Below are 16,700 nucleotides of genomic sequence, written 5' to 3'. Positions count from 1 at the left end.
GGGAGGGAAGGAGAGAGAGATAGAGAAAGAATTGGGTGCTCCAGGGCTTCCGGCTGCTGCAAACGAACTCCAGACGCATGTGCCCCTTGTGCATCTGGCTAACGTGGGTCCTGGGGGAATCGAGCCTCGAACTGGGGTCCTTATCTCTCCAGCCCCAAATTGAAATCTTTGACAAACATACAAACAAATCTGGAAGAAAATAAGTAAAAGGTTTCAGAGTTGAGGATTCAAGAGGCACTGAGTTCTTACCACTTTACTTGTTTTTTTGTGTGTGTGTGTTTTTGATTGTGTGTGGATTTACACACCTATTTGGGATTTATTACTTGCCACAGACCCTCATGTATTCCTAGGATTACCACAGATAGTACAATCTTATTTAATTATCTTAAAAATAATTTTATTCAATTATTTGAGAGAGGGAGGGAAAAAGAGGCATATATATATCTTTATGGAGAGAGAGAGAGAATGGTCACCAGGGTCTCTAGCCATTGCAGACAAACTCCAGACGCAGGCTCCCCCTTGTGCATCTGGCTTACATGGGTCCTGAGGAATCAAACCTGGGTTCTTAGGCTTTGCAGGCCAAGTGGCTTAACCACCGAGGCATCTCTTCAGCCCACAGATAATACAATTTTATAAAGTAAGTATCATTGTTACCTCTTTTCTCAAACATTATGAATATTGTGTGTTTTATGGCCAAGATGACATAATTAGTCATTTTTCTCTAGTTGGATTTCTACTTTACATCAGACAGATTTAGGAGCCTTGCTTCTTTTCTTTTGAGAGAGAGAGGTGGGGGGGAATGGGTGTACCAGGACCTTCATCTTGCTGTGAATGAACTCCAGTCATGTGCATCCCCTTGTGCGCATGTGTGACATTGCATGCTCGCGTCACTGTGCTTCTGGCCACATGGGACCTGGAGATTTGAACGTGAGTTCTTAGTCTTCACAGGCTTGCGCCTTCACAGACAGCTAAGCCATTTCTTCAGGCCCAGCCTAGATTCTTCATCAGTACCTTACATTGCTTCCAGGTCATACGTGAGTACTGAGTTTAACAGCACAAGCACACTCCATGGAGTAAATTTCCAATAATTACCCTTAATGAAACCTTTCAGGCCATGATGAGACAATGACATAAAATTTTTCAATAAAATACTAGTGAATCTATTATAGCAGTATGAGTAGAATACCGTGACCAAATATGCGTATTTCAGTAATTTTAAGAAAGGCATGAATGAGTCATGAGTCAAAAGAGAAGAAAAATAAAAGTCACAGGAACCTTTTCAACCTGTGCCAGTTGGTTACTTTTCTCAGTGCTGTGATCATATGACTGTCAAGAAGCAGCTGAAGGGAGAAGGGGCTTCTTTTGGCTTTATGATCTGAGAAGGTGACGCGGCCCACCCAGGCTGGGCAGGCACGGGCAGCGGGACCGTGAGGTTGAGTCGTCTTCTTGAGTCTGTGAGCAGGAAGCGGGATGGGGGTGTGGGGGTGTGGGGATGTGGGGGTGGGGGGGGTGGGGGGAGGTTGGGAAGTGGAGCTGGGAAGTCAGACCTCAGGGCCTGCCCCTTGTGACTTACTTCCTCCAGAACGTCTGCACCTTCTAAGGGTCCCCACCATCTTTCAAACAGCGTGACCCAAACATTCAAACATGTGAGCCTATGGGGACTATGTCACATGCAAACTACAATAGTAAAAAATAATGATAATAATATTTCTCTACAACCACATGGGGAATACCTATAACCTCACCGAGGAGCGTCCCCAATGGAATGGGGGCAGGGACAAAGGAAAAGAGGGTAACGACACATGATGTATCCAGATGAAGCATCTTGTTCATAATGATAAACATTGAAAATTATTTGTAAAATTTAACATCTATTCTGATGTTTAACCTTTTAAAAATATTTATTTATTTATTTATTTATTAGATAGAAGGGGCAGAGGGAAGGAGGGAGAGAGATACAGACAGGGATGAAGAGAGGGAGAGAATAGGCATGCCAGGGCCTCTAGCCACTGCTAACGAATTCCAGATGCATGTACCACCTTGTGCATCTGGCTTATATGGGAACTGGGAAATCATATCTGAGTCCTTAGGCTTTGCAGGGAAACACCTTAACCACTAAACTATTTCTCCAGTTCCTATTCTGATTTTTTAAAATAACCCTTATTGTAGATTCTGACTCCCAGTGTTAAAGTGTTAAAGGAATTTTCATTAAAATGGAGGATGCACCCTCCTCTTTCATTGTTCAGATTGTTTTAGAAGGCCTAGTGAATGCAATAAGATAAGAAAAAGATATTTTGAGAAGATCATATCAGAATGTGTCACAGTTATTTATGGATGACCCAAATGAAAGTCAAAGAGGATCAAAGCCACAAGAAACAGAAATTTAAATGTCAATTCAGCAAACAGAATGAGTAGAAAGGACATAGGAAGAACTGTATATCTGCTAGAGTACATTTTCAATTTCTTTTTTTTTTTTCTTTTTTGATTTCTTGAGGTATGGTTTTGCTCTAGCCCAGGATGATCTGGACTTCACTATGCAGTCTCAGGGTAGCCTTGAACTTCCAGTGAACAGCGACTCTCCTACCTTTGCCTCCCAAATGCTGTGATTAAAGACATGGGCCAACATGCCCTGCCCATTTTCAAATTTCATTGAGGCATTTTTAATCATCAAGTTAATAGCAGTATTTAACTACCAATTTTAGTTTTACACTTCTGTTTGAGGTTGGATTTTTTTCCCCATTCTTTAAGAATTTTGTTTATATGCCCTTTCTGTTTTTATGCTTGCTTAAATTCTGAAACACTACAAAAAGTATTCCAAAGCACCTGTCTATTTTAAATGACAGTAGCAGAAATAATGACCACATACCTAGCTATCACCTGCTGCAAGATCTTTTTCAATGAACTGCTGAGGACTGATTGACACTGACTTATAAATTATAAATGAATTTTCCATCTGTCTAGGTCCTTTACATCAGTCTTCCCAGTGGATTCTCAGGGCATGTCCAGCATTCTATATTGCCTCTTAACTTGCTATAAACTCAATTTTGCTGAGTATTCTCAGCAAGGCCAAGGGCTATCAACTGCAGTCTGCTAGTCACCAAGCCCTTTTGGACAGAGGATTAGCAGAGGTTATAACAAATTGATCCAAGGGGAGCTCCAAGCTTCGTTCCTATTATATCTTGTCACCTGTAGCCTTAGAATGAAGAATTTGACAGTTCTTTTATAGCCTAACTGTCAAAGCAGCCACTGCACAAAGAGTCTGTAGTTCACAGGTAAAACAGTCACTTTTAGCAGGCCGGAATAGAAAAAGTTTAACAGTCATTTTTTTGAAGGTCCAAAACTGATTTCAGAGAGTTAAAAATGCTAACTTAAAAAATAATTAACATGCACAGAATTATCTAAGTTGTCTGTGCGAGAGTTTTTGTAATTTTATACGAAAAGGGCTTGGTTATAATGAGAAGTTCATTATGATTTATTATGATGAGAAAGCACATGTGATTCTGAAGATAGAGGAACTAACTCATTCTGGCCCTCAGATCACTAAAGAGTTGATGTACTCAATAATTATATTAGGCACCATAAGTTAATAATATGTTAAAGATAAAATAGGAAGACACAGCTAGGCTTACCCACAGTGCTTATCTTCTTAAGTGAGCAGTCACTGACTTAAACCCTTGATGAGGAAAAAAGATGGGCATGGTAGTGTGTGCCTCTAAATTGCATGTTTTCTTAAAAAAAAAATATATATATATATATACACATACATACATATACATATACATACACATATACACATATATATATAGGCAGATATACATATATAACTTATTTATTATATAAAATTAATATATATATATATATATATATATATATATAAATTTTATATATCAGGTACCTTGTAACTTAGTATGTCTAAACCTAACAACATGAAGAATGGAGTGATAAAGGAATGAAAATATATCACCCATCAACTACATTAAAGGGTGACAAAATCAATGGTGTAGTCGCGATTTAGTGTGATATGTTCTAGAACTCAGAAGACTTGAAAAAAATCAGCCTTAGCTAGATCAATGGAACAGACTTCATAAATTTAATGATTTATTACAAAAATCTTCAAAGTGGAACAATGAAAAGATTTCACAAATTTACTAATAAGTGAGATGGATGAACAAGTGATTTTTTTTGGACCAGGAAATGTTCTAAAGTTGAAAAGGCAGGTAGCTCTGGAATCCAACAGAGTTCAAAATTTAAACTGTGAATTTGGACATGTCACATCATCACATGAATGAACTCCACATGTGAAACTGAGGCCTTGATGAGGCAAAAAAAAAAAAAAAAAAAAGAAAAGAAAAGAAAGAAAGAAAGAAAAAGAAAAAGGAAAAAAAAGAAGAGATAACATTGAAAACCCTTGATCCCATTTTTGCCGTAAAGTAGGTAACGTTACGTGGCGTGTGGTAGCTGTTGTCATATTACTTACGATACGCCTCTCTAGACCAATTTGCCCGGTGGAACAGAGCATGCTATGAAGAGACAGAGGAGACAGTTGGCAAGCCCAGAGCCTGGAGCTGGCTGGAACCAAAATCGTCTGTCAGGAAGAAGGAACAAGTGTGGGTTGTAAAGCTCGTGATCAGAGATGGGAAGCGACTTAGTGGTAGAGTGCTCACTAGAAGCGAGAGGACCCGAGTTTGGATCCCCACAACCCACATCAAAGCTGAGCATGGAGGGGGGTGCTGGAGGGATGGCTTAGCGGTTAAGGTATTTGCCTGCAAAAACCAAAAGAGCCTGGTTTGATTCCTCAGGACCCATGTAAGCCAGATGCACACGGGGGGGGGGTGCATGCATGTGTCTGAAGTTAGTTTGAAGTGGCTGGAGGTCCAGGTGTACCCATTCTCTCTTTTTCTCTGTCCCTCTCTCACTTTCTCATTTTAAAAAAATATAAATTAAATGTTAAAAAAAAAAGAAAGGAAAAAAAGAAAAAGTAAGGAGTAGAATGGCTGAGGAAACCACCTGATATTGATTGAACATACACACATGTGCCTGTGCACATCTGGACAAGCGTGCACCCACACACCCATACACCCATACACATGGATTTTCTTTACTGTCTTGTCATCTTTTACTGAAACACATTTTTTTCTTTCTTAGGCTTCTTAGCTAGCTGGGCATTCCACTGCACCACTGTTGATCTCACCTATGATACCACATGCGTGTTGGTCACCCACATGGCACCCCACATACTGTACAGTGCCCAGGGTCTCTTTGATAGTTCCAGAAATTTCTCTGGCCAGTGACCTGTGGTGGGTGTGTCTGGCACTGTTGAGAATCTTATTAAAAGAAGTATTGTCACTGTGTTTAGTTTTTTTTTTTTTTTTTGGTTTTCTAAGGTAGGGAGGGTCTCACTCTAGCTCAGGCTGACCTGGAATTCACTATATATTCTCAGGGTGGCTTCGAACTCTCGGCGATCCTCCTACCTCTGCCTCCCGAGTGCTGGGATTAAAGGCGTGCGCCACCATGCCTGGCTGTGTTTAATTTTTTTTCTGTTTCTTTCTGTCTCTTGGTGGCTCCTTGAGGGCTTTGATGTCCAGGGCAGAATCAGAAGCACCATTTCAATCTGAGCCTGTCTGTTCTGAATGGTCAACTTCACTGTAATCCTCAGACCCTTCCAATCACTGGTTGCCTTGGTAATACCATTATCAAACCTTTTTTTTTTTTGGACACAGACCCAGGGGACCTATCTTAGCCAAGGCAGCTGTGGTGCCAACCTTGCCTCCAGTGTGCCTCAGGCACACCACTTTGATCTCATCGGGGTGAAATGTGGATGGCATGTTGGAGGAGGCTGGAGTTGGATGAAACCAGATTTGGAATGACCGAAGAAAGGTGCATCTTAGCCTCCTCTGAGCTGAAAGACAAAAGAGAATCTTTTTAAAAAATAAAAGCATGGGACAACTCAGAAGGTATCATAGTGCTGGAAAGAAGTGACTGGAGTAGTAAGTAACATCTCGATCACACCTTCCAAGGCTCAGGGTCAAATGCGGAAGAGGTGGCAGAAAGAATGTAAGAGCCAAAGGAAGGGTTGGACTCCTTACCACGTGCTCCCTCCAGACAAAAAATGGCCTGGATATCCATGACCTCATAGTGGGAAGGGAATACATCCCTGATACTGAAAACTTAAAACAGGGGTTGTCATAAGCCCTAGGGGTGTAACATCTGCTGTTGCCTGGCCAAATGGATATACTATGCTCATCAAACTCCCCAGTAAGCACTTCTCTTAGTGTTCACACCCTTATATTAATGCTACTCTCAGTTTTGGTTGAGAATCTTCTCTTTTCAGATGGCAGTGACCTTGGGATGACTCAGAAGGTATCACAGTGATGGAAAGAAATGACCGCAGTGCTCAGTACTGCAATATCTGTATCACACCTTCCAAAGCTCAGGGTCTAATGCGGAAGAGGTGGCAGAAAGAATGTAAGAGCCAAAGGAAGGGCAGAACTCCATACAACATGCTCCCTCCAGACACAAAATGACCTGGATATCCATGACCTCACAGTGCCTGACACTACCTACACAAGACCATCATAAGAGGAGGAAAAGATGATGGCATCAAAATAAAAGAGAGACTGATTGAGTGGGGAGGGGATATGGTGGAGAATGGAATTTCAAAGGGGAAAGAGGGGGGAGGGAGGGTATTACCATGGGTTATTTTTTATAATCATGGAAAATATTAATAAAAATTGAGAAAAAAATAAAGAAAAACATGTATTTTTGTTTTTCCTCATTGGGGTTATAGGTGATCATGAAAGATGATTGAAAGAGGACATGAGAAGCTATAAATATCCACCTATAAAGGAGATTGTTACTGTGTCATCTGTTACTTTTGTAACTTCTGTGGCGTATTCTTGTCAAAGTTTCAGGGGCAGTGTGGGAGGGACCTGTTCTAGGTCGCACAACCTTGAAAAATGCATCGTTGAAATAAAGATTAGGAGCATAATTTAAATAGAATACATTTTTCAGAGTGTATTAGTTACCTTTCTCTGACAGGAAACAGTTTAAGGGGAAGGGTTGGTTTTAGCTCACAGTTTGAGAGTTCAGCCCAGTGTGTTGGAAGAGGATCTCATCAATGGCAACAGGAACATGAGGCAGCTTGCTCACATCTCAGCAGCTCAGAAAGCAGTGAATGAGGAATGTCTGTAACCCACTGGATTCTCTCTCTTGCTCTCTCTCTTTTTTTTTCCTCCTTTTTATTCATTTCCAGACCCTAGACCATGGGATTGTTCCATCCAACTTCAGGGTGGATGTTTCCTCCTCTGGCAATCCTCTTTTTATTTAAATTTAAAAATTTTTTTTATTAACAACTTCCATGATTATAAAAAATACCCCATGGTGATACCCTCACTCCCTCCACTTACCCCTTTGAAACTCCACTCTCCATCATACCCCCTCCTCATCTCAATCATTCTCTCTTTTACTTTCGATGTCTTGATCTTTTCCTCCTCTTATGATGTTTTTATGAAGGTAGTGTCAGGCACTGTGAGGTCATGGATATCCAGGCCATTTTGTGTCTGGAGGGAGCATGTTGTATGGAGTTCTGCCCTTCCTTTGGCTCTTACATTCTTTCTTCCACCTCTTCCGCATTAGACCCTGAGCTTTGGAAGGTGTGATGCAGATATTGCAGTACTGAGCACTGCGGTCATTTCTTTCCATCACTGTGATACCTTCTGAGTCATCCCAAGGTCACTGCCACCTGAAAAGAGAAGATTCTCAACCAAAAGTGAGAGTAGCATTAATATAGGGTGTGAACACTAAGAGAAGTGCTTACTGGGGAGTTTGATGAGCATAGTATATACATTTGGCCAGGCAACAGCAGATGTTACAGACCTAGGGCTTATGACAACCCCTGTTTTAAGTTGTCAGTATCAGGGATGTATTCCCTTCCCATGGAACAGGCCTCCAGTCCAATTAGAGGGTAGTTGGTTTCCCCCATAACAGATGTGTCACTATTGCACCCATTGGCTCATTTGGCCTGGCTGGCCAATGATTAGGCTTGCAGTGTCCACTGATGAGTATCTTCACTTGTGATTTCTCTTTCTCCCATTGAATTGCATGCAGAATGGCTTCTTCCAGCTTTCTGTCAGCTGGTCTACAGGGAGAAGGTTATCAGCTCAGTTCCAGCAAGATTTCTCAGTGGCCTTGGCAATCCTCTTTTGAAACACTCTCACAAATGTCTAAATACATGTCTCCTAGGTGACTCTAAATCCAATTGTGCTGGCATTTGCACACCTATTTGACTACGACCACTTGAAAAATATTTCAAGGACTTTCTCACCTTAGCCAAACTTCTGTTATGTAGCCTTTGTAAGACTAGCAAAAGTAAAAACCTTTGGAGTCCTTACTAGATTACTATCAAATAAGATGCTGAAGGAGTTTGCATGAGTAATCACACTTAATTTTTTAAACATATTTTATTTGTTTATTTATTTATTTGAGATAAAGTGGTCTATATAATGGGTGTTCCAGTGCCTCTAGCCTCTGCAAACGAACTCCAGATGCATGTGCAACCTTGTGCCTCTTGCTTCATGTGGGTCCCGGGGAATTGAACTTGGGTCCTTTGGCTTTGCTGGCAAGTACCTTAATAGCTATGCCATCTCTCTAGGCACTGCATTTAATTCTTACAAAAATTCTCCAAGCCAGGGATAATTATCAGTTCCATCATCTATGTAAGGAAAATGGTGGTACAAATTCTTTTTCCAAATCCATATAGCAAGTGGAAAAGATATATCCTGAATCCAGAATCTGTGTTTTTACTGTAGTCTCAGATACTGTTGCCTGTGTGACATAAACATGATATCACTGTCTTCAAGACACACTAATAAAATATCATGAAAACATTCAAGATGAAGGCTCCAAGCTACTTTCTAATAGACACACCCATACTACTGTAATTTACAAAGTAACTGAATTTGGATGATTTGATATCAATCAAGTTAGGTCACATCTTAAGTCATCAAAACAAATGTTTAAGCCCAGGAATATTTCTGACAGCAAATTTATTAACTGGGGTTGAGGTGTAGAAGAGATTTGAATACCTTGAACGATAACATGATTTGTGTTTTGGATGAGGAATGCCTGTGAGATCCATCATTTAAACATTTTCTTATAGCTCTTTTCTAGATGCTCATTGCCAGGATAAAACCAATAAATGAAATCTGAATTTAATGACTCTTATATATCATTGTGAAAGTCACATGGGAATATGCAAGAGAAAAGAGAATTAGTTTTTCTTTTGAAAAGTAGCTAAGAGAAAACTTCCAACACTTCATGGGTGTTTATGTCCTTATTCTGTAGCCTCTTCTAGTTTAGCATAATAGCTTGAAAATTTTTTTTTATATATCCTATTTTAACAGATATTCATACTAATGATGCGTAGATGCATTGCTCCAAGGAGAAACACAGTCTTCACCTCCGGGCACTGAGGGAAAGGGCCTTATTCTGCAGCCAGAATACAACCATGTCACACCAGGGCCCGCCCACTGCGTATGAACTCTGGAAATTTCTACCTCTCAGACCTGCCTAGTGCTAGCTTGAGAAATTTTCCATAGATGTCTTCTTCATGGAATATCAACCTGAGCTATGTTATTGGGGTCAACCAGTTAGGAAGTAGCAGGTAAGGAAAGGTATGTGGGAAATAGTTTTTGCACAGCTTTGGAGACAGATAGGCATAAGCTGTCTCCACAGGCTTGATTGTCACTGGAAATTTCTGTTTCTCCATCAGCATAATTAGATAAGATACACTGAACATGATGACGTAATTTGAAGTCAGTGGCATGGTGTTAGGTACACAGCAACTAGTGGATGTCAGTGTCTTTTCACCAACGCCTCTCAGCCCCAACCGCGCGGTGGGTTGTGTGGGTGACTGAGAAACTGTCATGTGGGGTTGTACTCCTTCCAGAGCAAGCTTTGATCTTCGTCACTATCAGGGTATAGTGAGACTCCATCAGCCTTCCCACAGACTTAGGTGGGAATAATGGTTAACTGTATTAGACATTTTTTTTCCCTTTGCTGCGACAGGAGGTCAGAAAGGAGGGAAGTTTTGTTTTGGTTGACAGTTCCGGGGGGGATCCAGTCTACCACGGTGGGAAAAGCATGATGGTAGACAGGAAGCAGCTGGTCTCAATTCCATCCACACACGGGAAGCAGAGAGCAATGGGTGCTGGTGCTCAGTTCCCTTTCCTCTTTGTATTCTGTCTGGGAGTGCCAGCACATTGAATGGTGCTGCTCACAGTGATCCTAAGTCCTCTCACATCAAGTCACCATCTTAGGGACACACCCAAAGATTTGTCCCCCCCTAGATGGAACTCGATCCAATCACATTGACAATTGAGATTAACCATCACAATATGCCTAGCTGGTTTATTCTAGATGAAAGAAATATAGAAGGGGAGATGAATGAAGTACTAAGGAGCCATGAAAAGAAGAAAGAAACCAGACAGAGAAGAGGAGACAGGGGTGGGGAAGCAAGAAGCAAAGCGCCACACAGGGAAGAGATGAAGACCAAAGGAAAAAGTGGCTTCACTATAAATGGGGCATAAACGTCTGCAACATGCAGCAGAGTGTACACAGGGGTCCTTTTTACAAGTCTCTGGTCTCCTAGCCTGGGTGAATAACTGCACTGATAACTATGAGTGGGCGTCATTGGCGAGTGGACATTTGTGTTAGTCAGAGCTTCATGGCTGTGATAAAATAGCTGAGAAAAAATGACTTTGAGGAGGAAAGGTTCATCTGGACTCTTATTAGTTGTAGGTCCATGACAAGGGAGACATGGCATGGCATGGTGAAGAAGTTCTCACCTCACGGCAGCCAGGCAGGAAGGGGTGGGTGTGGAGGAGGGAAAGGAGAGAGAGAGAGGTGGAGAGGGAATGTGATATACCTAAGGTAAACCCTAGATGACACACTCTGCCTGCTTCCTCTACACAGGCCTCACTGACTACTCACAGCCCACTCAGCTGACAGCTCATCAATGGACAGATGTGTTGATAAGTTAAAATTCTCATGACCCAGCCAGTTTTCAAGACTCCTTCTCTGAACAGTCTTGTATGGAAGACAAATCCTTAGGGGGTATTTTGGGTCCAAACTACAACATCTTTAGAATTTAGGGAATATTTTCTTTTTTTTTTTTTCCTGCTTCCTTCCTTACTTTCTTCTTTCTTTCTTTCTTTCTTTCTTTCTTTCTTTCTTTCTTCCTTCCTTCCTTCCTTCCTTCCTTCCTTCCTTCCTTCCTTCCTTCCTTCCTTCCTTTCTTTCTTTCGTCTTAATTATCTTCATGTTCCAGTGAATATGTTGGTTTGTATAAGATAGCATGCATAACAGATTTAGACATTCAAAGGACACAAATCATCTAGAAAAGTATTTTCAAGCAACTTCATGGGTTTTTCTATTTAGGATGACACTAAATACCCTCCTAGACATTTTCTAGTTCTTCCTTGGTGAGGTTAACATCTTTAAATACCATAAAAGAGCAAAAACAATTTAGATCTTATACTACCTGAGAAGGAAATGATCATAAAGAAAGGAGTTCTTCCAAATTCCAACCTCCATGAACATGACCTTCATACTGCCTTTCCTACTCAGGGCAATCAGCTTCCCTTTTCTAGTCATAAACATGATTGACAGAGATTATAGCTAAAGTACCATTTTCAAATCTCTTCAGTTGTCTGCAAAATTATTACAAAGTAATAAACAATCTCCTTTTTTAAAACATAAAGACTGATATATTCCCTTTTCTTTTGCAGACAAATGATGTATGCCCTGGGCATTGTTTCCTCTTTGGCCTCTTGGATGAAACTCTTGTAGGGATAATATTAAACCTTTTGTTGATTGATATAAGAAACAGTGTAGGGGTTGGACAGATTGCTTAGCAGTTAAGAGACTCACCTGCAAAGCCAAAGGACTCAGGTTTGATTTCCCAGGACCCACATAATCCATATGCACAAGGTGGTACGTGCATCTGTTGTTCATTTTCAGTGGCTGAAGGCCTTGACATGTCTATTCTCTCTCCCTCTCCCTCCCCCCCCCTCTCAAATAACTCAAATAAAAATTTTAAAAAAGAAGCAGTAGAATAGAAGTCCTGGATTACTAAGGGATGACATTCAAATATTTTTAAGTTTCACATGCATTTGGAATGTAAATAACAGACGCTGAGTAAGCAGTTCAGATTCATAACTAGATCAGCCATCAGGATGCTGAGAAACCTCAGGCAAGCCTCTTAACTTTCCCATGCCTTGTCTTTCCAGGGTTACATGGTGTGATTACAATGAAATATCCCTAGAGACTCATGTGTTTGAATTCTTGGTTTCTAGCTGGTGGCAGTTTGGGAGAATTGTGGGGCCTTTGGGAGGTAGAACCTTGCTGGAGGAGGGTATGTTGCTGGGTGCTAGTTCGGGAGTAATGTAGTAGACCCCGAGACAGGTGTGTAGACCGCTTCCTCCCTGCTGCTGTGGAGATGCGATTCTCCGCTGGCTGGCCGCTCCTGCCATGTTTGCCCAAACATGATGAAACTTCCCCTCAGGACTGAAAACTGAAATCAAGCCTTTCCTTCCATGAGCTGCTGCTTGTTGGGTGCTTTGTCTCAGCAATGAGAGGAATGTGGGGTCTCTTCCCCTATTGCTCTTTCACGTGGTTTCCTCTAGGTAGAGAATTTTTTTTTTTTTTAAATTCTGGACCCAGTCCTAATATTTTCCATCAGATTAGCTGAACAGTGAGCCCCAGTTCCTCTCCCAGCTCTTCTGCCCACAGAACTGGGATTACAGGCATGCGTGACCACCATTGTTGTTTTCTTTTTTTTTTTTTTTAATTTTAACATGGGTATTGAGAAGAGAGTGCAGGCACTTGTGTTTGCCATCACAAGTGTTCTTACCTGCTGAGCCATCTCCTCAGAGCCTTGAATAAATTTTGAAGAGCAAAACGAGTTTGATCTGTAAATATCAGCATCAATGGTAATGTAAAATGTACTTCTTTTTTTAAAACATATTTTTATTTATTTGTTTGAGAGAGTGTGAGAGAGAAAGAGACATACAGACACACACACACACACACACACACACAGAAAGAGAGAGAGAGAGAGAGAGAGAGAGAGAGAAGAGAGAGAGAGAGAACAGGCATGCCAGGTCCTCCATTCACTGCAAACGAACTCCAGATGCATGCGCCACCTTGTCCATCCAGCTTATGTGGGTCCTGGGGAATTGAACAGAGGTCCTTTGATTTTGCAGGCAAATGCCTTAACTGCTAAGCCATCTCTCCAGCCCTAAAATGTACTTCTTATAATTACTTAAGATTATAATAACAATATTTTATTGTACATCAACAATAAATTGTCACACATGGATGGGAAACACATAGTTCACCAAAATTATTTTAAGGGGTTAAAATATACATGTAAGCATGGAAAAACAAATGTAAGTTCTTGACTTTGTAACTCAGCTAAGATATGAGAATTAATTCTTGCCTATAGCCATCATTGTCATGATTTTGTTGTGGGAAACTGAGTCATGCAGAGATGGCACCAGAGGTAGAGTGGAGAGTCAGAAAGTTTATGGATGCAGACACGGACTTCAGGGGAACAACTTCCAAAGTCTGAGCACTGAGCTCTGCTAGCTCAGAGGTTTTATAGGCAAATATGACAGGCAGTCTGATATCCACCTTGAATTCTTTAGGTTATCGGTGGGTTACAAGTTTCTAAGGTTACATGATTTTGGGGGACACAGAAAGAAAATTGCCTATAAAGTACCAACATAGAACAGAAGTCAGTTTGTTCAGGGGTGTTTGAGTCTTTGGCTGCAGATAACCCAGGAGCAGGACCCCACTGCAGAGGGAGGGAAGAGCCTCCAGGTCATGCTCTCTCCCTGGCAAAGCTGGTTCAACGGGAACTGTTTCAGAGCATCCTCTGGGTCCGGTTTCTTTGTTAAATTTCTTCTACCACAGTTGGAAGCATATTTAAATAGTCTCGTATGGGTGTGGGGTCAATTGTCTGTAGACACAGGTACTTAAGAGGCTGAGGCAGGAAAACTGCTAGAGACCAGAAATTCTGTGCCAACCTGGGCAATACAATGAGAACCATGGCAAAATGAACAACAACAACAAAACCTATCTTTATTAACAATGACTACGAATTGCCCTTAGCATTTAGAATTGCAATTTACCTATGGACAGCCAGCCTCTGTAAAATCACAAACGAATGAGTTCAAAGGCAACAACAAAAAAATTGAAGATTCAGAAGCTATCTCCAAAAGGTTTGAAAAAAAAAAAAAAAAAAACAACCCACCCAACAATTTGTGTGTTCCACAGATTTAAAGGAACATTTGGCTTCGTATCTTGAAAACAGCATTGCAATCAGGTTATGTAGCGTTTTCAGGCTCCACATGAATGACTTGGTGCAATTTTCCTGTCAGCTTCATTCTCAAATTTATATATTAATGACAGCCGGAAAATGGATGAATCATAGGTAAAGAAACCATGGCCTTTTGCTGGAAATAAGAAAAGAAGAAGAAGAAGAGGGCCCTTTTCAAACAGCAAGCTTGAGAGGGAGGGGGCGAGGGTGATTCACTGGCATAACTTCCTCCCTGCAGGAAATGTCTATTTCTTCCCACTGACAAGGTGAACGCAGTACAATGGCAGGCGTGGGGGTCAAACAGAGGGCACACCGCAGCGCTTCCTGGGTCTCTCTTGTGTGCGTGCAAGAGCCACATTCACCTGCTCTGTTAAAGGGAAAGGCAGAGATAAGTTTCCAGTGGTTAAGATAGTGGTTCCCTTGGGGGCAAGAAAGTTTAAACAGGGTCACTCATGAAGCTGCTTCATTTCTCTCTGTAGATTCCAGGATTACTACTCTTTTTTTTCCCTGTTATCATTGTATGTGTGTGGGGCATGTGCCTGTGTGTGTATATGCATGCTTGTTTACATATGGGTGAATATTTATATCAAATACGTGTGTGCAGGTGCAGGTGTGTGCCCACACAGGTGGGGAGCCCCCAGGTTGACATCAGGTGTGTTTCTCAGTTGCTGTCCACCTTATTTGTCTGAAACAAGCTCTCTCAACAGCACCTGGAGTTCACTGATTTGTCAAGCCTAGCTATCCAGCAAACACTAGGGATCCGCCTGTCTCTGTCTCCCCAGCAGTGGGAACGTAAGTGCATGCCACTTTGCCTAGCTTTTCCATGGGCCCTTAGGGTCTAACTCTGGTCGTTGTACTTGCGTAACAGGCACTTTATCCAATGAGCCATATCCACGTCCCCACTCTGAAAGAACTTAAATACACAGAAAGACAAACCTTGTAGCAGGATGTTGCATTAATAGTCACTTAAACTTAAAAGACCCACAAAGAAGGGTATCAAAGAAGACCTATATTGTGGTGCCATTTTGTAATGTTTCATTAGTCCCCATAGAAATGTTCAGTTATTCTTTATTAAATTGTATAAAAGATAAAGAATAAATTATTTGCAGATTGAATGAATCAAGTTAAAAAACAAACATTCAGCCCAAGATGGTGAGTTGGGTATCCAAATTTCCTTTGCAATTATTTTTCTTCCTTTAGATATGGGCGAAAATGATGGTATTGATTAAATTATTATGTTTTATGGTTCTAAAAATTTTAAATATTTTTATTTATTTATTTGCGAGGAGAGAGAGAGAGAATTAATGGGTTCAGCAGAGCTTCTAGCCACTGCAAAGGAACTCCAGATGCATGTGCCACTCTGTGCATCTGGCTTATGTGTGTACATGAGAATCAAACCTAGGTCTTTAGGTTTGCAGGCAAGCACCTTAACTGCTGAGCCCCTCTACAGCCCCTAATTTTTAAAAGCACTTTATTTTATTTTTATTTGAAAGAGTAAGAAGAAAAAGAAGAAGAAGGAGAAGAAGGGAGAGAGACTGGGCACACCAGGGTCTCCAGCCACTGCAAATGAACTCCAGACACATGTGTCACCACGTGCATCTGGCTGATGTGGGTCCGGGAGAGTTGAATTTGGGTTCTTTGGCTTTGCAGGCAAGCTCCTTAACCACTAAGCCATCTCTTCAACCCCTAAATTGTTTTAATTTTGAGAAAGAGACAGTAAGAAAGCAGAAGAGAGAGGGAGAGAAAATGGACACACCCGAAGGGCCTTTTAGCAGCTGTGGATGGACTCAAGGCTCGTGTGCCACCTTGTGATCACGTGGGATCACGTGTCTGGCTTACTTGGGATCTGGAGAGTCAAATATGGGTCCTTAAGCTTCATAGGCAAGTGGCTTAACTATTAAGCCATCTTTCCAGCCCTTAAAACTATTTTATTTATTTACAAACAGATAAAAAGAGAGAGGGGGGGGCATCAAGGCCTCTAGATGTGGCAAATGAACTACAGATGCATGCGCCACTTTGTGCATCTGGCTTTACATGGGTACTGCGGAGTCAAACTTGGTTGTTAGGCTTTCCAGGCATGTGCTTTAACCACTGAACCATCTCTCTAGCCCATCAGCGAATTATTTATACTGAAGAGTGTGAGTGTTTTAAAACAATTATAGAGTCTACAATGTTTGTTGCACCTGAACTTGCAACAAGGAGGGTACTGGGCACGTCATCAGTTCCAAATCCTTCTTCTCTCCGTCACTGGGAGATAGGCATGTTACCTTGTGAGGAAGATATGTCTGGCCCAAATGCAAAGTATCATCAACAAGAGAAT

At 41.3% G+C, this 16,700-nt stretch overlaps 1 pseudogene; it reads right to left on the bottom strand.

Moving 5' to 3' along the window:
* Positions 1–5,150: 5,150 nt before the first annotated feature.
* Positions 5,151–5,840, bottom strand: LOC101602912 (annotated as a pseudogene).
* Between the last annotated feature and the right edge of the window lie 10,860 nt (positions 5,841–16,700).

This window comes from Jaculus jaculus, chromosome 17 (genome assembly GCF_020740685.1).
Source record: "Jaculus jaculus isolate mJacJac1 chromosome 17, mJacJac1.mat.Y.cur, whole genome shotgun sequence".
NCBI classification, from domain to species: domain Eukaryota; kingdom Metazoa; phylum Chordata; class Mammalia; order Rodentia; family Dipodidae; genus Jaculus; species Jaculus jaculus.
This window is presented reverse-complemented; position numbering and strand designations above follow the sequence as displayed.